General features: G+C 36.1%; 1 long non-coding RNA gene across 7 annotated transcripts in view; it reads right to left on the reverse strand.

Annotated features, from left to right (window-relative positions):
* LOC110348128 (uncharacterized) overlaps positions 1-26,591 on the reverse strand; it is a 1,027,816-nt gene that overhangs the window by 841,759 nt on the left and 159,466 nt on the right. The gene's annotated exons all lie outside the window — the stretch shown is intronic.

Genomic DNA, 26,591 nt, shown 5'->3' on the forward strand with positions numbered 1-26,591 from the left:
CATGACAAGGCTTTTGAAACTTTTAACTTCATCTCCCTAATGAATGTATAACTCAATCTTGTTATTGTGCTGATTAGTATTTTTCTGATTCTAGAGTTGCACACCTTTCCTTGTGCTGTACTGGCTATTTATCATCTTCTTGTGTCTACTTTTTAATTGGTTGTCTATTAATGAGCTGTAAGAGTTCTTTATATAGTCTGGTCATAGGTTATATGCATTGTAAATATGGTCTATTTAAGGACTACTTTTCATTTTAACAATGTCATTTAAAGTTCTAAATGTTGATGAAATCTCATTTATCAATTTTTTTCTTTTTTATATCATGTTTTTGAATCCTAGGAAGTTCTTCCCTACCCTAAATTCATAAAAATTTTCCCTTATAATTTCTTCTTAAAGTTTTATAGTTTTAGTCTTCTTTAGTCTTCATAGATCCTTTCAAGTTATTTTCATGTATGAAAATAAAGGGTTGAGGTTAATTTTTTATATACAGATACCAGGTGTTCTAGTGCCATTTGCTGAAAACACTATCTTTTCCTCGGCTCTTGAATTGAGTTTATATTCTATAAAATGTTAATGTTAAATAATCTTTCAAAACTCAGTGGACCATATATGTGTGGTTCTATTTCTAGATTCTCTGTTTTATTCCAGTGATATGTCTTTCCTTACACCAACACTGCCTTGATTACTGTAGCTTTAGAAAAAGTCTTAAAATTAGGTACTAAACGTCTTCCAACAATGTTTTTTGTTTTCTTTTTCTTTTTACTTTTCTAGGTCCTTTGTACTCCTACATAACTTTTAAATTTCAATATCCAATTCTTCATTTATAGCAAGTATACACAGACCTGAATTTTTTTATATTCCTTGTGTTTTCTAATCCTGCTAAATTCAAATACAAGTTCTAGTGGCTCCTAGAAATTTCTTAGTATTTTCTCTGTAGATGATCATTTCATCTACATATAAAGATTTTGCTTCTATCTTGCCAATCCTATCCTAATTGTGTCATTTTATTGCCAGACTATTTTGCTTTAGGCCTAGGTTTCAAAGTTTAATGGACAGATGAAGAGTAGGCATATCTGCCCTTGTTCCCCACCTTAGGGAGAAAGCATTGTATCTTCTCCATTCATATAAGGAGTTTTTGCTGGAAGTATGGAGTACATGTCTTTGATCTGTTGAGAAGGTTGTGTTCTACTTCTAGTCTCCTGATAGTTTTTACCATGAACAGCTGTGGAATTTAGTCCAATACTTTTTCTCCAACTAGCGACAGGATCATATGGCTTTTTTCTTTCCTCTGTTAAAATGATGACTTTTGGGGGTGGATCTTCCACTGCTGAACCAACACTGCCATCCCTATAATAAAACCACTTTCTACATACTGCCAGATCTGACTTCTAATAGCTTGTTTTGTTAAGCAAATTTCTATCTATGTTCATACTTTTTTCTTCTATTATCTTTATCCAGTTTTAGGATTAGCACAATGTTGATTTTCTAAAATGAGGGGAGAAGTGTTCCTTCTTTTTTCTGCTTTAAATGTTTGATATAATTTATCAGTTAAAATGTATATGAGCCTGCTGTTGTCATATAGGTAGGTTTCAAGCTAGGAATATACTTTCTTCAATAGGTGCTATTCAAATTTTATATTTCCTCCAGAGTTGGTTTCATTAATTTGTCTTCCAAGGTACTTCTTAGAAGTTGTCAAATTTATTTCAAAAAAGATTTTTGTAATATGCTTTCTATATCCTTTTAAATTCTGTAAAATCTGTGGTAATGTCTCCTAGATCATGATATTATAATTTTTAAAATGAATAATTGATATTGTGTAATAGGAAGAAAAGGTGTAAAGGAGAAGGGGAAGTGGGAGGGGTAGGGCAAAGGAAAGAAGGAAAAAGAAAAAAATATGAGAAAAGGAAAAAAATGGAAACAAAGTCTTTGCAAATAGGGAAGGGTGGAGGGGGTGAAGGGAGGGCAGGGGAAGGGGAAAAAAATAAGAACCAAGATACATCATGTAAAGGTACAAGATCCCAAAGATGAATGTAGCTGTATTTTATACCTAAAATGTACCCATAAACTTAATGAAAAAAATTCAAAGATAACAGCTCAGCCCTCATTCCCAATTATGCCAGATTCCAACACACACACTATAGAGAATTATGGAAACAGTGGACTACATAATTCAAAGTTAACCAAAGATACTAAGACATTGGCCATGATTCCTAGGGACTGTCTCAAAACAGGGCATCCATTTACTAATTCTGGGAGAGAAAATATAAATTATGGATTACAAAAGCTGAGGGCTTTAAATGAAAAATCCTAAGAGCAGTGAATGTGGTTGTAAACTTTCTCTCTGTGTCTTAACCATCAGGATTTGCATGTGTTGACTACTGCTTTGTCTGTCTTCAGGTTCAGCTTAGTGACTTTTATCATGTTTAGTAAACCCATTCTAGGAATAACCTGTTGTATCCCAGACAAAATGATTAATTCTTGCCACTCTGTGTACTTCAAGAGCTAACCTGAGTCCCATCATAATTTGAGGGATTGGAGATGTGGCATCATCACTTTTCAAACCACCGGAGTGTTGGGGAAAGAGTAGAGCATCTGGGATGGGCACTACAGACAGCGTGGGTAAAACTACAGCAACAGCCCATGAAAGCATTCAACAATCATGGTCAAGGATCATCACTGAGATTTATGTTCATAGTTCAAATTTATTCTTGCAAATAATTTGTTCTCATGTATCTCACTGACTTTAATTCTTTGAAACCAAGAGAAATTGTCACATGATTATGAGGAAATATATGCTGCAAGATTTCTCTTTGTGTTTCAGAAATTACTATGAGGTGCAATACAAATATGGATGAATGTTTGAATTTTTAGAAATGTATTACAGTATAAGACACACTGTCATTAATCCCCCTCACTTCAAACACACTTATGCCATCATCTTCATGATTTTCTGAAGCAGGTCTAAAGCCTCCTTTGCTGAGTGTCTTTATGAAGTGTGATCAAAAATATGATGAATGCTGCTGCCAGGTGCCATCCAAAGGAAAGGCAGGCCCCTAAAAACATGACAGTGTGTCATCTACCTACCTCACCCAGCTGGCACCATGTGACTTCTGCCTCTTCCCCTAAGTCAAAATGACCAAGAAAGGTAAATGTTTTAGATTGACTCAAGACATTGAGAAAACCACAACAATGTAACTGAAGTCATTCACAAAAACAGATTTCCAGGACTGCTTCAGAAAGTGGCAAGAATGATGTGGGACTGAAGTGAGAGGGAGTTTGTTTTTGTTTTTTTTTAGGGGGGGCAGGGTGTTTAGTGGCAATGTGTCTTTTATTGTAATAATTTTTGGTAACTTTCATATTTTCCATATTTTAATCATATTTCATATATATCCATATACATTTCAGGAATATAGAGAGAGGTGCACAGGTAGAGAACTTTTTCTCATTTGAGAAGTGAAAACCTCAAGAAATATGGCTTGTATTCATAGAGATCACTATATTGTTACAATATTTGTTACATCTTATCTGTAATATCTGGGCATATTCTCCATATTAATTTGACTAAGAAGCTAAGATTGAAAATTTTTTGCCTAAACTAGAAATATATTATTTCAAAACTTGCTTCCTGAGTTATTTCAAAACAGAGCTTTGTCAGACAGTAAGTATCTCATGGGCAGAGGGTATGTTATCAAATATTATTTCCCCTTATTTCTGAAAGCACCTAATGTGTAATAGCGCTTAAATATTTGCTGAACCAAAAAAGTCATAGTAATATAAGGGGGCCAGATAGAAAGGTGATGTAGTGTACATCTCAAAAAATATACTACAGGAAGGAGAGTGGCTGATGTTGCAAAAGTGACCTGGAGCCCATCCTGGGTTGCCTGTATGAGGAAACTTTTTGGATACTGGAGAAGAGAAAGAGATGCTTCTCTGTATACCCCAGGCAGAAGCTGTACCTAAACTCAGCTTCCCTGGACACAATGTCTCCCTCCCTCAAGCAGGGGAGGCCCTAACATCCCACATGATCGAGGCCTTTACTGCCGGGCAGCTGGCATTCCCAGATAACTTGTTGGCAGCTGGTACCCCACATCTACACTGCCTGGTGCCAAACCGCCCATGTATCTTCCCACAGATGAGCCAGTTCTCAGGATTGCACAGTAAGTGAAATCCAAAGGGAGGGTGAGCTCTGACCACTGAAGCCACACCCACACAGCTGTGGCCTCGCCCCATCCAGTGCCTGCTTCGGCAGTATCATAGAGGGTTAGGGAAATATAGGCTCCCTCATGCTTTTCGCATCTCCATGTGAAACAACCCTTCCTCCAGTGAAACTCATTCATTAACCCACAGCATGATACAGTATGAAATTACTTCCCAACTCTTGTGGCGTAACAGGAAGGAACACAACATAGAATGGATTTTTTTCATGCCAACCACTATTATCTACTCATTATATGTCACTTTGGTTAACATTTATTAAACGTTTACTATATGCAAAGCTCTGGCTAAACAGTCTTCATACATACAAAGAAATAATTTATCATTTACTTTAGTTGATAAGTCAAAATATGATTGTGGAGACTCTTTGAAAGTCAGTATTTTAAAAAATTTTATTAGTACATGTTTGCAGTAAATGAAGTTCACATCCATTTTAGGAAGTAGGTGCATGTACATAACATAGCTTCATTTTTTTAATCAGTATTAAATTTGAAATAAGAAAGGTACTATTGAAGGGAAAGAGTAGGGAGTAGCTGGGTCTAAATAATTGAAGGAAGATCCAGGAAAGCTTTACCAAGGAAACGGATTTGTATTAAGCATTGAGAAATAAGAGAACTCCAATCAGATCAGAGCATTCAGGAGTTATAAACAACCTGAGCAGAAGACAATTTCCAGATTAGAAACTATATATATAGTTCAGGTTCAGGTTCTAGACTCACATTTAGAGTTATACTGAGATGCTAATCAACCACTCATCATTCAAAGAGAGGAAATAAGGGACTTGGAGTACAGAATGAGATAAGCACTGAAGGAATAAAAGAGTGTAAGCAAGTACGGGGAGAATATAAAAAGTAAAGTGGGTCACAGAGAAGTGGGTCAGGTTTCTGTTAATAGATTACAGTTCTTATAAAATGAAGTTTTCTTTGGATTCCTGAGACTGTGGTATTTTTCAATGTATTCTATTGTTGCTTAACTTTCTTTGAATGTCTCCTTGTACATAGAATTAATTTAAGATAATACTTTTTCTTTTCATGTTTTCAGAAGAAGAAATTTTTATAATTAAACAAGCCATTTAAAGTCTAGTTTTGGAAGCTTATAACTCATTGTATGAATTAAGTCCCGTGCTAGTTGTTAGACTATTTCTTATTCATCTCTGCAATTTAGCCTCAATAGTGAAGTCTGAAGAATCTAGAAATAAACAGATCTGAGTCATTCACCTGCCACTGAAGTAGTTGTTGTTCTAAGAATTTTGTAATTAATGTACCCTAGCATATGTCACTCTTCTTATTTGTAAAATGGCAATGCAAATGATAACTTAAAGGGAGTTAAATAAGAATAGAATACTGTTTGTGCACAAAATAAAATCTTATGCATAATAAGCTCTCCAAATACACTGCCACATTATTATAACCATTATATGCCAATGTTCTATAGTAGACAGAATAATGGCTCCCCAAAGAGAGCCACATTCTAACCCCCCAAGCCTGCAAATACAGCTTTACTTGGCAAAGAGAACTGTGATGGATATTGAGAAAACACCTCCGCATTATCCAGCTGGGCCCAATGCAGTCACAAGGGTCTTCCTAACAGGGAAAGTCAGCAGGAAGAGATGTGGCAATGGAAGCAAGAGATATGAGTAATGCAGGAGCTTGGCCACAAACCAGGGACTCAGGTGGGCTCTGGAAGCTGGAAATGGCAAGGAACAGAATTTTGCCTCAGAGCTGCAGGACGGAAGTGGCCCTGCAAACAGCCTGATTTTAACCCATTGATGCTGACATTAGACTTTCTAACATCTAGAACTATAAGATTAAAAAAATATCCAGGCTATTTTAAAGCACTGTTTTCTCTGATTTGTCACAAAAGTCATAAAAAACTAGTATCTCCCTGCCTCATCCCCATAGCACACACCATATCTTACTCTGAATGCGCTCTTAATAAATGTTTGTCAGAGATGACTCAGACATTGACAACTAGCGGTTGAAGCAAACTAAGCATTCAGATATCTAAAGTGTAATCTGAGCGTTAGCACTTCCTGTAGAATCGGTAGTCGTTTTCTCCCTCTTGAAAATGGAGCTGAGAGTGCTTTTCCTATCTCATCAGATAGGGACAAGAGGAAGGTGGTAATTACTGGCTTTAAAGTATTTAGAATATCCATTATCCTTTCGTTTGCTTTCACCTGTAATTTTATTGTGTATCACTTTTTCATACACTTGTTCCTTGTATTTTTGGGAGTTGAATACCTTAAGAAATCAGAGGAAGTATGGATTATTCACATAGAGAAAACAGACAATATCGTGAACAATAATTGTAAAGATATTCGAAAAATCAAAATTATTCACCTTAAAAATCTTCCAAGACCCCAACATATACTACAAAAGTAAGTTCATTCCATGCACTTTCACACATTCCTTAAATGATGAGCAATAGTATTTTAGAAAGGGAAAACATGCCCTCAAAATATCTTCTCAAAGATTTCTAGACCTCTGTTTTCAAGAGGAACTAACCTAGGCCTTCCTGCATAGCTTCCCCCTTCATATACATTTGGATATTTTGTGCTGCATTGTTTTATTCTGTAAGTTAATAGACACTGACTAACCATAATGCATTAGGCTCCAATACTTTGATTTTTTTTCTCTCATACTTCAACTCTGAAATTTGCTACTTCCCTTTTCATCTCGGAAGAAGGGTGTAGAACAATAATGTGTTGATAATATATGCATTCACTCACTCAGCAAAAATGTTGTAAGTACTCAGTACGTACCAGGCACTGCACTACATACTTTATGATTATATTATTTAATCAAAAAAGTATCATAAACTCATGATAAGTTAAGCAAACAATATGTTAGTACAAAAAGTATAAATTCAGGGGATCAAAATGGCGAACCAGCAATCAGCAACAAAATTCAGCCTTTCTGAGAGTGAGAATCCAGACACCTGAAAAATAAAAACTTGGTGAAGAGAAAAAAACAAGTAGTTCTCTGAAAATATGGGAAGAAACTCCAGGAAAAGAAAATACAGAGAAGTTGGCGGAAAAGATCACAATGCAAACAAAACACCAAAGTAGTAGCTGGATACAAGGTCAATACACAAAAATCAATAGCTGTCCTCTACACAAACAACAGACTCACTGAGAGAGAAATAGGGCAAACAATTTCTTTCACAATAGCATCCAAAAAACTGAAATACCTAGGAATCAACCTAACAAAAGAAATCAAAGACCTCTTCTCTGAAAACTATAGCACTCTGAACAGAGAAATTGAAGATGATATCAGAAAATGGTGGGAGCTGGCACAAAGAATCAACAACTGGGATCTCATCGTATTAAAAAGCTTCTGCACTGCAAAAGAAACTACCAACAGAGCTAAGAGACAACCTACAATGTGGGAAGAAAGTTTAGCAGCTGTACCTCAGACAAAGGTCTACTTTCGAGAATATAAAGAATTGAAAAAAATCAGACCCCTCAAATTCAAAAACCCAATTCAAAAATTGGCACCCAAAATGAACAGACATTTCTCAGACAAAGAAGTAAAAGCAGCAAATACATATATGAAAAAATGTTCAACATTACTAGTCATTCAAGAGATGCAGATGAAAGCAACACTGAGATTCCACCTTACCCCACAAAGAATGGCTGCTATCAAGAAATCAACCAATAATAAATGCTGGCAGGGCTGTGGGGAAAGAGGAACCATTCTCCATTGTTGGTGGGAGTGTAGACTGGTGCAAACACTTTGGAAATCAGTATGGTGATATCTCAAAGAAATAGGACTAGAGATCCCATTTGACCCAGCTATTTCCCTGCTGGGTATCTTCCCCAAAGAATTAAAAGAATCATATCACAGCAATATATGTGCACCTATGTTTATAGCAGCACAGCCTGTAATAGCTAAAGCTTGGAAAAAGCCCAAGTGCCCATCTGCTGGAAACTGGATAAAGAAGATGTGGTTTTTTTATAAAACAGAGTACTACTCAGCCATAAAGAATGAGAAACTAGAGACATTTATAGCTAAATGGATGCATATTGAGGCCATATTCTTAAGTGAAATAAATAGGACACATATGTGGAAATACCAAATAGTTTCTCTAGTGTGAGAAACTGAAAGTGTAAATAAGGATTAAAATGATTAAAATGAATAAGTGATCATTTGAAATAGGAAAAGGTCCAAAGGTGTAGGGGTGGTGGGAGGGGAAGGGGAAAGGAAAGAAGAGAAAGGAAAAATTAGGAGAAAAGAAAAAAAAAATGGAAACAAAATCTATGTAAATAGGGAAGGGTGGAGGGGGTGAAGGGAGGGCTGGGAAATGGGGAAAAAATAAGAACTAAGATATATTGTGTTCAGATACAAGCACTCAATGATAAATGTAAATGTATTGTATACCTAAAATGTACCAATAAATACATGAATAAGAAGGGAAAAAAAAGAAAGGAAATGGAAAGACATGCCCTGCTCCTGGGTAGGAAGAATCAACATAGTGAAAATGGCCGTACTTTCAAAATTGCTATATAGATTCAATGCAATCCCAATTGAAATTCCAGCAGCTTACTTCATGGACCTTGAGAAAACAATCCAAATATTCATTTGGAACAAGAAGAGACCCATAATAGCAAGAGCAATTCTAGTCAACAAAGACATGGCAGGAGGTATCACAACCCCAAACTTGAAACTATGCTACAAAGCTACTGTGATAAAAACAGCATGGTACTGGCAAAGAAACAGACCTGACCAGTGGAACAGATTAGAAGATGCAGAAACAACACCAGACACACTCAGCCACCTCATCTTCGAAAAAGGAGCCAAATACCCTCACTGGAGGAAAGATAGCCTCTTTAATAAATGGTGCTGGAAAAACTGGGTTTCAACTTGCCAAAGATTAAAACTAGACCTATATCTCTCACCATGCACTAAACTAAAATCAAAATGGATTAAAGATCTAAATATTAAAATAGAAATACTAAACCAGCTAGAACAGAGGTTAGGTAAAACTCTTGAAGACATTAGTGTAGGAAAAGATTTTATGAACAAAACCTCAGTTGCCCGTGAACTAGCACAAACAATCAACAAGTAGGATCTCTTCTTATTAAAAAGCTTCTGCACAGCAAGAGAAACCACCAACAGAGTGAAGAGACAACCTACAATGCGGAAAAAAATTTTCACCTGCTGTTCTTCAGACAAAGGTCTACTATCTCCAATCTATAAAGAACTTAAAAAGATCAGACCTCCCAAATGTAAAGACCCAATCCGAAAATGGGCATCTGAAATGAACAGACATTTCTCAAACAAAGAAGTAGAAATAGCAAACAAACATATGAAGAAAAGTTCAACATCACTGGTCATTCGAGAGACGCAAATGAAAACAACGTTGAGATTCCACCTCACTCCCGAAAGAATGGCTGCTGTCATGAAATCAACCAATAACAAATGCTGGTAGGGCTCTGGGAAAAAAGGAACGCTGCTCCACTGTTGGAGGGAGTGCAGACTGGTGGAAATCAGTATGAAGATACCTCAAAAAAGTAGGACTGGAAGTCCCTTTTGACCTAGCTATTCCCCTGCTGAGTATCTTCCCCAAAGAATTAAAAGAATCATACCACAGTGATTTATGTGCACCCACATTCATAGCAGCACAATTTGTAATAGCTAAAACTTGGAAAAAGACCAATTGCCCATCAACCGGAGACTGGATAAAGAAAATGTGGGGGTTTTTTAATGAAATGGAGTACTACTGCTCAGCCATAAAAAATGAGAAATTAGACATTTATAGCTAAATGGATGCACACTGAGGCAATACTCTTAAGTGAAATAAATAAGACACACATGTGTAAATACCAAATAGTTTCTCTAGTGTGAGAAACTGAAAGTGTAAATAAGGACTAAAAGGTATAATAGATAATGTGAAATAGGAAGAAAAGGGGCAAAGGGGAAGGGGAAGTGGGAGGGGTAGGAGAAAGGAAAGAAGGAAAAGGAAAATTTATGAGAAAATGGAAACAAAGTCTTTGTAAATAGGGAGGGATGGAGGGGTTGAAGGGAGGGCAGGGGAAGGGGAAAAAATAAGAACCAAGAGAGATTATGTAAAGGTACAAATTTCCAATGATGAATGTCATTTTTCTGTATACCTAAATGTACCAATAAAATTAATTTTTTTAAAAAAAGAAAAGAAAAGTCCGAAGCAATCTGGAAGCTCATTATAATTTCTGAGTAGGGCAACCTGTCTCAACAGACAAAAGATAAACTGTCAGGGTTGGGAACCCCAAGGAGAAACAGTGGACCAGGCCAATAGCCCTAGCCCCTGTAAAAGCTCACAACTATTGTAAAGTGCAAAAGCAGTATGGGTTTTACTCCAAATGAGGCCTTCCACACTGCAGGCAACAGTTGGGAGTCCAGGGCAGCAGCCGTCATATTACTAGAGGGTATTTAATCAGGCACCATTTCAGGAAGGGGATGATTATTTAAAAGACTTAGTCACAGAACAACTAAAAAGCAACTTCAATTCAGGCTTCCCAGTGTAATGGTCCCACAGTGACTAGGTGAGAGACAGGCACAGCAGACAGTCACAGAAATGGTGCAGGCTAGACTTAGTTTAAGCTCAGACCAGGAAGGACATGGGACCACCCTTCATGGTGAGAACCCAAGCCCAGCTTGTGTGGATCTTAGAAGTGTCTGAATCTAAAAGTGCTAGCATTAAATACAGCTGTTTTCTTGAACACTTGCTCCTGTATCTACATCCAGCACAGAGCAGAGGCCTGATTGCTTTCCCCATCTAGCAATGTGAGCAAGGACGTGACTCGGCAGATGCACAGCTGAAGTGAAAGAACACAGGGGCCTATGGACCATGAAGGCAGCCCAAAAACCCTAAAGATAGGCTGAGAAAATCGTGACTTGCTAGAATCCAGAACTGTAAATGCAGGAAAGAAACTCCTCATTCAAAATTACAGAGAAAGGGGCCAGGGATTTAGCTCAGTGGTTCCACCGCCTGCCTCAAAAGCACAAGGACCCAAGTTCAATCCCTGGTATCAAAAAAAAATTTTTTTTAATTAAAAATTAAAATTACAGAGAAAAATATTTCTCTCTTTTTTTAACTCATTTTTTTCCTTTCTTCTTCACTCTTTTCTTGGGGTAGGGGTGGAAAATTTTCCTTTCTTCTTTTTCTTTTTTCCTTTCTCTTTTTTCTTTTTTTATTCTTATTGCTTTTTCTTTTTTCCCTTTTATCTTTTTTTGTTTGTTCTTTTCTGTAACCTTTATCTAATTCTATTAATTTCATTTTATTCCTTAACAGGATACATTATCTCACTTTTCTCTCCTCTTTCTCATGTGCCATTGCTTAATTTTTCAAAACTTTCCTCTTTCATTCTCCCTTCTTTCTTTACTAGTATCACCATTAAGTTTTATTAGTCTTTAAATACTTAGTTAAATCTGTGTTAATATTGCTTAATTCTTTTCTATTGTTAGTCGAGATATGCTTGTCACATTTAGTAGATATTTACTGTCAATACTTGGCTTGTCTTAGTGTTTGTACTATAAAAATAGATCTCTTTTCTATTGTCAAGGGTGATATATTATTGGTTCTTATGGTATGTTGATATCCAGTTTATCTTTGATGCTGTTATTGCTGCTGATTTACTTGCTATTGCCAGAGTGGCATAGTTGTTGCTAGTAACAGGTTTTCTCAGTATGCCAATGTATGGATTACCTTCATGTCATTAACAGTACTGTCATCCAATCCCAGAGAACTGGGTGCTGGGCCAATTAAACTGCATCCTCCCCTACCAAATTAATTGAGGTGGTCAGATCTTGGGACAAAGGCAAAGGCTATACCTAGAGTGCATCGCTGAGAAGCAGACACTGAAGAGTTCTCCACACTAGCAGCACAGCCTTTCCACTATAAGCATGTGCAAATCTCAGCACAAGACAAAAAAAAAAACAAAAAAAAATGTAGAAACATGAGAAGACAAGGCAGCAGAAGGCCTTGCAAAATGCCCAGCTATCCTAAACCTGACCCATAGGGTATCAAAGAGGAGGAAATGAAAAGACACACACCAAAATTTTTTAAAAAATAACAGAGCAGATGAAAAACAGGTCCAAAAGATGCTTGGTGAGCTCAAAGAATATACAATTAAACAGATAATGGAAATGATAAACAAAATGATCAATGAGTTTACAGCAGACACTAATGAAAACCTGGCTGCTGTGTTATATACATGGACCATCTCCCACCAGGAATGTGATCATTATGTACTATACATGTGTCCTAATAAAAAATTAAAGTTGAAAAATGTATAAATTGAATTTATAACCCCAGTCCCATCTCTCAAGGACAAAAATTATTAATGAGAGATACATATATCTCCACAACTTTTTCTCAATACCTATACATTATTTACCCAGCCTGCTGCTCCCAGCCCAGAGGAAATGGCTTTGGGGCCACCTTCTGTCCTGCCACTCCCAGCCCAGAGGAAGGAGCTTCTGAGCTGCCATCCCACTGCTCCTGGTCCAGAGGAAGGGGCTTCTGGGCCACCATCCCTCCCGCCGCTCCCAGCCCAGAGGAAAGGGCTTTTGGGTCACCATCCCTACCGCCACTCCCAGCCCCTGTCCCACCTCTCCCAGCTCAGAAGAGGTGATCCACGTGGGTGCCAACAGCACCCCCCCCGCCCCCCAATCAAAATGAGAAAACATGTAAATAAGTCTCAAAACCAGACTTCCAGATCACCTACAGCAACCCCAAAGGGAAATGAGATGGAACACTCTGAAACTGAACCACCTGGACCCACTGAACTGGCAACAAAAGGGGATCTGGAAAAAATGAAATCAGAAATAATTTCTCAGATAACAGGAGAAATTGTGCTCCTAGTGCAAGACATGATTAATAAATCTAGAGAGGAGCTGAGGAACATGATGGAATCTCAACATAGGAAACAAATGGAATCCATAAAACAGATGCAAATAGATTTCCAGGAGATGAAAAACTCCATTGAGAAAGTCTACACAGCAGAATGAGCCAATGTGAGGACAGAATTTCAGATATAGAAGATAAGATTGCAATGAATGACCAGGAAAAGAAAAATTGCTTCAAGATTATAAGGGAACAAGAGAAATCAATCCAGCAGCTGCTAGATGATGCAAAGAAGAATAACATATGAAGAAAGAAGAAAATGAAGAAAGAGGAGAGAGTGCAGATGACATAAAGAAAACTCTTCACAGAAGTAATGGCAGAAAACTTCCCAACCAGGGGAAAAGAACTTGACATACAGATAAGTGAGGCATATAGGACTCCAAATAGCCTTGATTAAAAAAAATCTACACAGGAGCCGGGAACTTAGCTCAGTGGTTCTGTGGCCTGCCTTGCAAGTGCAAGGTCCCAAGTTCGATTCCTGGTAGCAAACAAACAAAAAAAATCTACACATAAGCATATAATTGTTAATATTACAGAAACTCAAAAGAAGAACAGAGCTCTACAAGTAGTCAGAGAAAAGAAACAAATCACATACAAAGGAAAGCCCATCAGAATCACAGCAGACTTCTCAGTACAAACCATCAAGGCAAGAAGAGCTTGGAGTGACATATTCCAAGCCCTAAAAGAAAACAGCCTCCAACCCAGATTGATGTAGCCTGGAAAACTATCTTTCAAAATGGATGGAGAAATAAGATACTTTCATGACAAAGAGCACCTTAGGAACTTTGTGAATACCAAACCAGCACTCCAAAGAATTTTACACAATATCCTAGAAACAGACATTGAGGATCACAACCCCAGGAAGCAAAGCACACTGAACCCATCTGGCACCACAAGAAATTAAATGTAAAGGGGGAGAACCCAACAAAAAGAAAAAGTCATGGCAATGACAAGTCAATATGTTTCAGTTATAACCATCAATGTTCATGGTCTCAATTCACCAATCAAAAGAAACAGATTGGCAGAATGGGTCAAGAAGCAAAATCCAACAATATGCTGCATACAAGAAACACACTTCATTCAAAAGGAAACTCATAGACTGAAAGTTAAAGGGTGGAAAACAATACTCCATGTGACAGGAACTCGAAAAAAAGCAGGAGTAGCTATCCTCTTTGCAGATCAAATACATTTCAAACCAACACTGATTAAGAGAGATGAAGAAGGACACTACATCCTTGTAAAGGGAAGAATCCAAGAGGAAGAGATGACAATCATAAATATCTATGCACCAAACACTAGTGCACCCAACTATATAAAACAAATACTAACGGACATAAAGAGTCATATATGCACTAATACAATTGTAGTGGGGGACCTCAACACCGCACTGTCACAAATAGATAGATCAACTAGACTAAAAATAAGTAATGAAATACTGGAACTCAATTGAACTCTTGAACAAATGAACTTAACAGAGGTTTACAGACTCTTCCACCCCACAAAATCAGAATACACATTCTTCTCAGCTGCACATGAGGCATTCTCCAAAATAGACCACATACTCACACACAGAACATGTTTAAGTAAGTGCAAAGGAATTGAAGTTATCCCCTGTATATTATCAGACCATAGTGAGATGAAATTGGAGATCCATAGCAAAAGAAGCTCAAAAAATTTCATAAACTTGTGGAAATTGAACAACACACTTCTGAATAACCACTGGATCACAAAGGAAATTAAAGAAGAAATCAGACAGTTCCTTCAATTAAATGACAATGACAATACAACATATTGGAATCTATGGGACACAATGAAAGCAGTCTTACGAGGAAAATTCATAGCAGTGAATACACATTATAGGAAAACAGAGTGAGCACAATTAAACAATCTGATGCTAAACCTCAAGCTTCTAGAAAAAAAAGAGCAGGACAAACCGAAAGCTCATACAAGGGAGGAAATTATAAAGATCAGAGGGGAAATCAATGCAATGGAGACTAAGAGAACAATACAAAAACTCAATGAAGCCAAGAGTTGGTTCTTCGAAAGAATCAACAAAATTGACAAACCTTCAGCCAACCTTGTCAGAAAAAGGAAAGAAAAGGCCCAAATTCATGCAATTAGGAATGAAAAGGGTGAAATGACAACAGACCCAGCAGAAATCCAGAGGACCATCAATACCTACTTCCAGAACCTATACACCAATAACATGGACAACACAGAAGAAATGGACAGATTCCTAGATACATATGAATTACCAAAGTTGAACGAAGAAGACCTAAAAATTCTGAATAACCCAATATCAACCAATGAACTTGAAAATGTAATTAAAACCTTATCAACTAACAAAAACCCGGGCCCTGATGGCTTCACTGCTGAATTCTACAAGACATTTAGAGAGGAACTGCTGCCACTACTGTTTAAACTCTTCAATGAAATTGAAAGGGATGCAATACTCCCAAATTCATTCCTGGAAGCAAGCATCACCTTGATCCCCAAAGCAGAGAAAGACCCAACTGAAAAGGAGAACTACAGGCCAATCTCATTAATGAACATAGATGCAAAAATCCTTAATAAGATTATGGCAAACAGAATGCAGAAGATCATCAAGAAGACCATACACCCTGATCAAGTGGGATTCATCCCAGGGATGCAGGGATGGTTCAACACATGCAAATCAATCAATGTAATACACTATATCAATACAGCCAAGGACAAAAATCATATGACTATCTCCATAGATGCAGAAAAAGCATTTGACAAAATCCAACATGCATTTATGATAAAAATATTACAAGAAATTGGGATAGATGGTCTTTACCTCAAACTGATAGAAGCCATCTATGAAAAACCAACAGCCAATATCATACTAAATGGTCAAAAACTGAAAACCTTCACACTAAAATCAGGAACAAGACAAGGATGTCCACTATCACCACTCTTGTTCAATATAGTTCTAGAAATATTAGCCATGACAATTAGACAAGACAAAGAAATAAAAGGAATAAAGATAGAAAATGAAGAAGTCAAATTGTCATTATTTGCAGATGGCATATACTGTATCTAGAAGACCCCAAGAACTCCACCAAAAGTCTTCTAGATTTAATAACCAAATTCAGTCAAGTAGCTGGTTACAAAGTCAACAAACAAAACTAAATAGTTTTCCTCTACACGAATGACAGACTCACTGAGAGAGAAATAGGGCAAACAATTCCTTTCACAATAGCATCCAAAAAACTGAAATACCTAGGAATCAACCTAATGAAAGTAATCAAAGACCTCTTCTCTGAGAACTATAGCACTCTGAAAAGAGAGATTGAAGATGATATCAGAAAATGGACAGACATCCCCTGCTCCTGGGTAGGAAGGATTAATATAGTGAAAATGGCCATACTTCCAAAACTGCTATATAGATTCAATGCAATTCCAATTGAGATCCCAGCAGCATACTTCATGGACCTTGAGAAAACAATCCAAATATTCATTTGGAACAAGCAGAGACCCATAATAGCGAGAGCAATTCTAGGTAACAAAGACATGGCAGGGAGTATCACAATCCCCCACCTGCAACTATACTACAAAGCCACTGTGATTAAAAACAGCATGGTACTAGCAAAGAAACAGACCTGAGGAACAGTGGAACAGATCAGAAGATGCAGAAACAATGCCAAACACACTCAGCCATCTCATCTTCGATAAAGGAGCCAAACACCCTCACTGGAGGAAAGATAGCCTCTTTAATAAATGATGCTGGAAAAATTGGGCTTCAACTTGCCAAAGATTAAAACTAGACCTATATCTCTCACCATGCACTAAACTAAAATCAAAATGGATTAAAGATCTAAATATTAAAATAGAAACTCTGAACCTGATGGAACAGAAGTTAGTTAGAACTCTTGAAGACATTGGTGCAGGAAAAGATTTTATGAAGAAAACCTCAGTTGCCCATGAACTAGCACAAACAATCAACAAGTGGGAACTCTTCTTATTAAAAAGCTCCTGCACAGCAAGAGAAACTACCAGCACTGTGAAGAGACAACCCATAATGTGGGAAAATAATCTTCACCTGCTTTCCCTCAGACAAAGGTCTACTATCTCCAATCTATAAAGAACTTAAAAAGATCAGACCTCCCAAATTTAAAGACCCAATCCAAAAATGGGCATCTGAAATGAACAGACATTTCTCACACAAAGAAGTAGAAATAACAAATAAATACATGAGAAAATGTTCAACATTGCTGGTCATTCAAGAGATGCAAATGAAAACAATGCTGAGATTCCACCTTACTCCAGAAAGAATGGCTGCTATCATGAAATCAGCCAATAACAAATGCTGGCAGGGCTGTGGGGAAAGAGGAACCCTGCTCCACTGCTGGTGGGAGTGTAGACTGATGCAACCACTGTGGAAATCAGTATGGAGATACCTCAAAGAACTAGGACTGGAAGTCCCTTTTGACCCTGCTATTCCCCTGCTGGGGATCTTCCCCAAAGAATTAAAAGACTCATACCACACAGTGATAGATGTGCACCTGTGTTCATAGCAGCACAGTTTTTGATAGCTAAAACTTGGAAACAGCCCAAATGCCCATCAACTGGAGACTGGATAAAGAAAATTTGTTTTTTTTATAAAATGGTTTTATAAAGTAGTTTTTTATAAAACTACTCAGCCATAAAAAATGAGAAATTAGAGGCATTTGTAGCTAAGTGGATGCACATTGAGGCCATACTCTTAAGTGAAATAAATAGGACACACATGTATAAATACCGAATAGTTTCTCTGGTGTGAGAAACTGAAAGTGTAAAGAAGGACTAAAATGTATAATAGGTAATGTGAAATAGGAAGAAAAGGGGCAAAGGGGAAGGAAGTGGGAGGGCTAGCGGAAAGGATAGAAAGGAATGGGATTAATATGAGAAAATGGAAAAATAGGAACAAAATCTTTGTAAATAGGGAGGAATGGAGGGGTTGAAGGGAGAGCTGAGCACGGGTGAAAAGTAAGAATCAAGATACATTATGTAAAGGTGCAAATTTCCAATGATGAATGTCATTATATTGTATACCTAAAATGTACCAATGATTAGAATGAATAATCGATAATGTAAAATAGGAAGAAAAGGTCCAAAGGGGTAGGGGTAGTGGGAGAGGCAGGGGAAAGGAAAGAAGAGAAAGGAAAAATGATGAGAAATGGAAAAAATGGAAATAAAGTCTTTGTAAATAGGGAAGGGTGGAGGGGGTGAAGGGAGGGCTAGGAATGGGGAAAAAATAAGAACCAAGATGCATTATGTAAAGGTACAATTCCCAATGAGAAATGTAATTATGTTGTATACCTAAAATGTACCAATAAAACAATTTAACACAAAAAAATTATTTATCCAAATGTCAGATTTTATGTTATTAACACAGATTGACCTCATTCTTTTAAATAACTCTTATGTTCCACACCACATACATATTTAGTATGTACACTTATATATTAATAAACTCTCAGGGTTTAATACACTGAATATTTGGTATTGGAAGTGCATATAATAGTATCTATAGTATTCAATGATATACTTAACAGAGTATATTATACCACACAGAAGCAAAAGTGTAGGAACTGTGGAAAGACTTAAAATGTCTATAGAATGAGTAATCAATAGAGACATTTAATGTAAGTCACCAATCCATTAACAAGATATTGTCAATGTGTCCAAAATGGATGATGTTTATGGCAGCCTTTTTTTCCCAAGAAGTTATTCATTCCACTTACATGGCTTTTTTTTTCTGCAGAATAGGCAATTCCTTACTAAAGAGATTAGAAATCATCTGTGTATTTTGAATCATTCATGCATTAAAGCTACTATGATGGAGTGTAACTGCCATCAGGCAAGAGTATTATAATTACACATCTATACTGATTTTGTGAAATACTGTGAGGAAAGAACTTCTTGATCATAATATGTCCTTTCCAAAATGGCTTCTGTGACTTTTGTTTCATCTCAGACCTCTGCTATAACAAAGTTCTGCAATAGGTATGTGAATGTTCACGCACAGTATTCAGGCACTTTTCTCAGAAACTGGTTGTTATTTATCTCCACTAAATTAAAGAATGTACAGAGAGATATCTTGTCCGGCCATGTCACTATCAAATCTCAAAGAAATAAGTAGGTGGAGAAGATAGCATTCCATAGTAGGAATTCCCTGAAGCAGTCTTGACGTGCTAGGTCACCTTATTATTTCCTTTTGAAAGATGTGATTGCCACATGCCTCAACTACTTCTCTGAAGATTTTGATAAAGTATTTTAACATAAACAAAATCAGGCTTTAACTGCTATTCTTTTTACTTCGGAGCTTTCACTCACTTTTGCAGACGTTTCTTCAGTGCAGCTGAACTAAGGTGAGTTTTGGTCAGTGTAGCTGCAGTTCTGGTATCTGTATCAGTGACGATCCATTCAGAAGTACTGTTAACTGTGGGAGTATTACTAAGTTTGTTGATTTGGAATACATTTCTGTGAAATGATTTGAAACAGTAAATCCTAGAAGAGCATTCTAGATTGCAAAGTTGGTACTATTTCTAAAGAAAGCCATAATTCTACAATACTTTTACAACTATTGTGTTTGTTACCAGGCATTTCTAATTACACTTGCATACGAAAAATAGCCCTGTAAAAGTTAATTAAAAGGATATACTCACATTACTTAATATATTAATATTGCAAATATATAAGTAAAGCTTAACAAATTAAAAATGTATTACATACAAAGAACTTTTCCATATATGTGTTATTACATAGTGAAATTCTTTATTAATGAATTATGTATATCACTCATGACTCACACTGGCCATAGAAATGTCCTTTTACCTGTACAGTATATTCACTCATTGCATATTAATGAAATATATAATTTTTATATATTCTGTTTTTTAAAGCTATGCAAGTTTGATTCACATATGGCACAAATTTTCTATTTTATAGTAAATTTGCCATTATTTTAAAAAGTGAATTAGTACTTTTTTTTCAAAGGCCCTTTTGGCCATTAAGTGAAATCAAACTTCTTTTAAAAGGATATAAGTGGTCAGGGGATTTAGCTCAGTGGTTTCACCACCTGCTGTGCAAGGTCAAGGACTTGAGTTCGATCCCCAGTACCAAAAAAAAAGGACATAAGCAATATTTTTTTTATTTTAGTATATCCTTTTATTAGTACATTTGAGGTGTACAATATAATGACATTCATCATTGGAGATATGCACCCTTACATACTCTCTTGGTTCTTATTTTTGACATGAGCAATATTGAAATGTATGTTATTTTGAAGAGAAGAACACCTGATTAAAGATGACTCTGCAGTTATCTCATTTGTAAAATAAGAGAATGACATTTCATAATACATAGCTTCCTGTCATTAAAGGCTTTATGCAAATCTTTAGTCCTCGGAATCTTCCATTGACTTCTCGACACATTGCACTGGCTGACATTTAAAGTCTCTACAAGCTCATGTGATATTTGCAGCCTGACTGTCACTGCTTGGAGGCCTCACAGCAGATTTTCCTCAGGAACAAAACCCACTGACCCGACTAACACCACCAAAAGAATATGAACTCATTAAATCTAAATAGACCTAACAAACCAAATCAGTAATCCTTTAAACTATTTTTCTTCCCAAAAAACTTTTGTTCATAATGATTTAGCTTTGATGAAAGGTCATCCAGAATTATTTTCAACTGGGCTATTTCAAAGAAACCTAGCCTAAATTAAAGCAGTCTAAACCAATGTTTAATTCCTCCCTCTTTGAAATTGGATAAATTTTAAGTCTTTTTTTTTTCTTGTGATTAACAAAGAAAACTGTTAAGGATGATCTTATTAACTTTCAAAATTCCTCTTTATTTTCCTACAATTTATCCACTCTGTGTTATTTTCCGGAGTTTCTGTACTTGACCACTTTTCCATTCCAAATGACCTCAATTATACCCCACTTACTGCAGTCAGCTCTGTTTTATTTTCCTTTTCTTATTTTGTGCACATTTTGTTTTGTCTCCTGTTTATTTAAAACGCATCTTTTTAAATCCTACTCCCCCTTAGATCCTCAGATTCGACATACTCGCATTTAGGTTTTCCTGACCCATTGTCATCCTCTAATTAAGCATCTCAAAATCTTTATCATGACTAGCCAGGAAGTGATACAGAATAAAAATAATAGTAATTAATATATACTATGACCTTAATGTGTCTCAAATTCTCTAATAAGTGTTTTCCATTCCATTTTTATGCTAGATGAATGACTAGGTAGATAATTGATATAAGTATCAAAGAGATGAACAGACTGAGTAGTGAATAGATTACAGATATGCTTAGAATTTTCAGTATCTTCTCATTAATGTGTTCTAAAAACAATCATTTCTCACTTATATTTGCTAAGGTTTCATTGTTATTCTCCAAGTCTGAACCAACCTTCCTGTCATGCAAGCTTTTTATACCTATTAGAATGCAGTTGTGATACAGATGTGATTTTTGAGAACTAGCTATTAAGATGTAGTTTTTAGTTTTTGAAAGGGAGGAAGAAGAGGGGTGTTTTTCCACCTATTTTAAAAAGCTCCAGCCTACTGTGTGTATATACAAACCACACTTAAATCCTAACCAGGAAGAAGTATCCTGGTACCCTGGACCCGGACAATATTCCAGTTCTCGTAACTAGGGTCTGTGAGGAAATGAAACAGAGCTGCAACAATTGGAAATACATTACATGTGGTTTCTAGCTTTTAAAAAATGGGAATAGAGTCTCTAATATAAGCCACTTACTGGTGGATCTAAATAGATCACTACTTTCTCCATAATTTAATGTCTACACTTTAAGTGACTGTATAAATATCACTAGCTCCCTCCTTATTTAATGCCACAACTGCATGAAGTAACTGACTGAGTTACTAACTCCTGATGCCCAAATCGATTTGTTGGCCATGTCGTACATTTTACAAGAGTAAACATGAAAAATGAGCTTCTAAAGTAATAATGTAAAAGAATATTTTTAATTACTCTATTTCTCAAATCCTTTTCCTATATATATGGACTAAAGTTACATTTTCCAAGGTCTTCCTCATTTTATTTACTTCCCAAAGTGGAGTGAGTTGAACTGATAAAAAAAATTAAAGAATATGACAAGGATATGATCTTGCAGGATAGGCATATTAAAAATGAAATTTAAAACCATCTTGGCATTAAACAACTAGTGTTATTATGTCATCAATAATCTGCACATTAGACACTTGGCATTTTTCCTGCTTTTGAGCAATGGCTCTTAACTGAGGGATGATTTTGTATCTCTGGAGACATTTGGCAATGTCTGAAGACCTTTTTGGTTGCCCCTACAATGAAGCCTTCTGTTGGTAGAGAACAAGAGAACAAGAAAGTGGCTAACTATCCTACAATGCACAACATACTTCCCAACCACTAAGACTTGCCTGGCCTGAGTATCAATGGTAACAAAGTTGACAAAGTCTGCTACTGGGGGAAGTTTCTGGTACACATTTAGTTAGATCCTAATGTTAGAAAATATAGAGGGAAATTAACCCAGTGAGTAGATAGTGAGATGGATAGTGTTTTTCTACTTTTATCTTAAAGGAAGGTAAAGAAGAAGGTAAAGAGAGGAAGATGAAAGGGAGAAGATATTGTTATTGCACACGTTTATCTAATTAAATCTGCATCAGCACCCCCAGGGAAAAGGTGGGAAGATCGTAAGCGATGGTTTAGAGCATAGTATCTCTGTAGGCAGCATCCTGTGTTCATAGCCTAGCTGTTCCACTTTCCAGAAGTTCGTCATGTGTCAGTTTAGCCTTTGTGCACCTCAGTCCCCCATCTGCCTGATAGAAATGATAATAGTATGCATTTCATAGAGTGGTTGTGCAGTTAAAACAGGTTAATTTAAGTGAAGCATCTTACAAGTGTTTGCTTTTGAATATTATTCTCTTTATGACTGTCATCATCATCATTTTATAGATCAGAATACTGAGACTTAGAGAGATACAGCACATAAATTATAGGGACCAGTGTCTATACAACCATCAGACTGCAGGCTATGAAGCAGACTGATGTTAGGTTTTAAGTGATTTTTTTTCTCATAAGCATTTTTAAATGTTTACTATAAGGAATTTGTAGTACAATAAGTATAATTACAAATAAGTAAAGGAAAAAATATAAAATTAAAATCATTCTGAACCCCATCACAATGGAAAGCAGTTACCTTTTTGGAATACATTCGTCCAGACATTATTATCATGGAAATGTTTATACATCAATAATTTAAGATTTAAAATTATGATGACTAGATAATATTCAATTATGTAGCTATACTATAATTCATAGTGCTTTATGAGGTTCAGGTATTCTTTTAAAATATGTGACAAATATCCCTATATGAATACCTGTGTACCTTATCCTTAGGGTAAATTCATCAAAGTAGAATTGCTAAGAGGAAGATTGTGCACACTTCTTAGTTGTTTCTGATGCATATTACACTTTAGTTTTTAAATGAGCCACATTCATTAACTTCTTAGTCTAGAAGTGACCTTTGAACCAACTGCAATTTCATAATTTTTCTAATTTTATGATTTTAAGAAACCTTTTAGTACAGATATCAGCTTAATACATATAAGAACTTAGTAAAGAATGTACTGTATGGTGAGTAGCTGATAGTATATTCTAAGTAAATGATTGAATGATTATGTTTGCTCAATTATTCAGTGTGCAGTGTGCAACCAGCCAACGTGATATGACCTATCTTATAGGTATACTCTGTGTCAGATCCACATATCTCTAGTATTTTTGTCAAATGGTACATTATATTGTTTGGAGCAGTGATTCTCAGTCTTAGTAGACCTTGAAATCAGTCATATGGAAATCTTTGGGAAATACAACAGAATGGGCAAAGATTTTAAAAGCTCCCTGGAGGATGCTACCATGCAGCGAAGTTCTCATTCTACCCAGGCTTTGCACCAGACTGGACCATTAATGAGGTAGGAATAAGCAACAGCATTTCCTGCAGCTCCACAAGTAAATACCATATGCACACCAGATTAAGAAGTTTTGAGGTCATTTCTCTAACCCATTCATTTTACAGATGGGGATAAGTAAGGCCCAACTGCTCATAGTCTTGTCCTCAATTAAATGGTCAATTATATTCTGTTAGAAGGGAGTCCACATTTAGCACAGGGATTCAAAATTTGAAAGGAACTATTTTTGTCTTTTAAAAACAAAGACATATTTCTGACCAACAAAAATACAGGAAAATGGGGTATCTGAATCTTCTAGAAGAGCTAACCAATTGCACATTTATTTATTGCTTCCATGCTCTGGTCAAATTATTTATGGAGTCATCTGGGCATATCTGGCATCTTAGATGATGATGAAAGGCCTTTGGAACTAAATCTAGGGAAGCCTTAAGACTATGAATGTTACACTCCTAAGGGGCCCTAGGCCTCAGCTATTGGTCCATCAATATCTTAATAGCTAGAGTGTAACAGAATGAAAACAATAGGAAGAGAGAAGGTACGTCTTTAGAGGATTGACTGTTCTGTGCTGAGTTTCCTGTGTGGAAAAATCAAAGGAGTTGCAACTAATTGTGTACAAAAATCTTTGGCAGTGATGCCAACCAAAGCATGGATAGTGTGTCTGCTCAAAGCAAAATACACCAAATTATGTATTCAGCAAATCCTTATTATCAGAACCTGAGTCTTGTGAGTTATTTCCTTTTTAGTTATGCTTCAGGAGGCCCTTCCTGTGAACATAATGTCTGGCCTGTTAAACACACAGCTGCCAAGACAGAGCCACAGGTGGCCATGAGTTGGCAAGTGATAAAACACCAGCTATACTAACATAGTAAAAAAAAAAAAAAAAATGAACAGGATTTTCCATCTGGTTTTCAATACATATAGAAAGCACAAAAATTTTTCTTGGGGAAAACAGATTTACAATTAAACATAAGCCCGAAACATTTCCCTGCTCATAGGGAAGATCTAAGAATTTGTTAATGCAAAGAAATAATTTGAAAGTGTGTATAGTGCTCGCTTCGGCAGCACATATACTAAAAGTCTGTATAAGGACAGTATTTTTGCTGAATGATAAATGGCTATATCCCTTTACCTTTTATGCTGCTAAGGATTCATCAGTGATATTTATACTCTAACTTTGGGCAAATGACATACAGAATATGTATACTAAGAATTTTTCAAGTATATGGCTAAACTTGCTCTTCTGTTTCACTCTCAGCCATAATATGCAACTAATGGGATGCTCATGAGATATTATTAACCTAACAATACCAATTTTTGCACTCATTCTCTCTTAACCATATATTCTTTAATTTCTTTATCAATCAGTCTGATTCTTCCTGAGCTCCTAGGATCCTCATGTAAACCCAAACCCTGTTGCAGCTAACACTTTCTAATTTTCACCCTATATTATGTCCTGTACATAATCCCACACCGACACTAAATTTCATCTCCTATAAATCATCCAAGTGAATATATATATGCACAAATTATATACTTAATGAACAGCATGTGAGCAACCCCTTAGCACCTGTATCTGGAGGTCTATTTGCTACCCCTGCTCCTTAGGATTATAAATTCCAGCTCCCAAAATGCAATATTTGAGAACTAAGACCATTGTACGGGAAGCTGTTATTATATAACTAACCCAATGGAAAAATTTCAGAGCTCTGTTCTCTTCAACCATAAAAAAGAAATAAAAATTTTATGGCATATTATCTCAAGTTGTCAAGATCAAGTGAGCTAATGAATATAAAGGTATTTTTAAAGGTACATAAATGATATTTTTGTGTCATAAAAAAGAATTTTTATATTTTAAAAATAAATTACCTTATAACAGGTGTTGTGGCACATGCCTATAATCCCAGCACTCGGGAAGCTGAGGCGGGAGGCTGATGCAAGAGGACTGCCATGAATTCAACGCCAGCCTGGACTACATAGCCTATCTCCCAAAAGAACCCTTAAAAAATTACCTTATAGTTTAAAGAAAATAGTATAAGCTAGTCAAATGTACACTTAAATTTAAAAATCCATTGAATTCTCAGACTGATGATCATTGATTTTTTTTTCTTGAATACATTTAGTGGTGGGAACTCTTTATGTCTGAAAGCAACACATTCCAATCTTAATGTGCATTTAACCATGATAGTAAAAGTAATGTACCATCTCTGATATAGTGTATACATTCACAAAATTTTACCACAAAGATATACAGAAAGCAAAGCAAACTGTTCCCTTGTTTTTGTTTATTTTAACAAAGAAAGTCAATTTAACTATGTCCCTGAATCCTATATAAAAGCAATAATAACAAAAACTAGTAAAAGTCAGACTACATTTCCTGTTCTAACACTTTGATTCTATACTCAGATATTAGAAGGTCCATCTTGAAGTGATTTCTATATTCAACAAATCTAGATTTAACTAAAGAATAGTTTAAAAGAAAAATGACAAGAATATTAAGAGATTGTCTTA

This window comes from Heterocephalus glaber, unplaced genomic scaffold (assembly GCF_053883595.1).
Source record: "Heterocephalus glaber isolate CG9 unplaced genomic scaffold, H.glaber_assembly_v1.0 deba00000676, whole genome shotgun sequence".
In the NCBI taxonomy this organism is placed as follows: Eukaryota; Metazoa; Chordata; class Mammalia; order Rodentia; family Bathyergidae; genus Heterocephalus; species Heterocephalus glaber.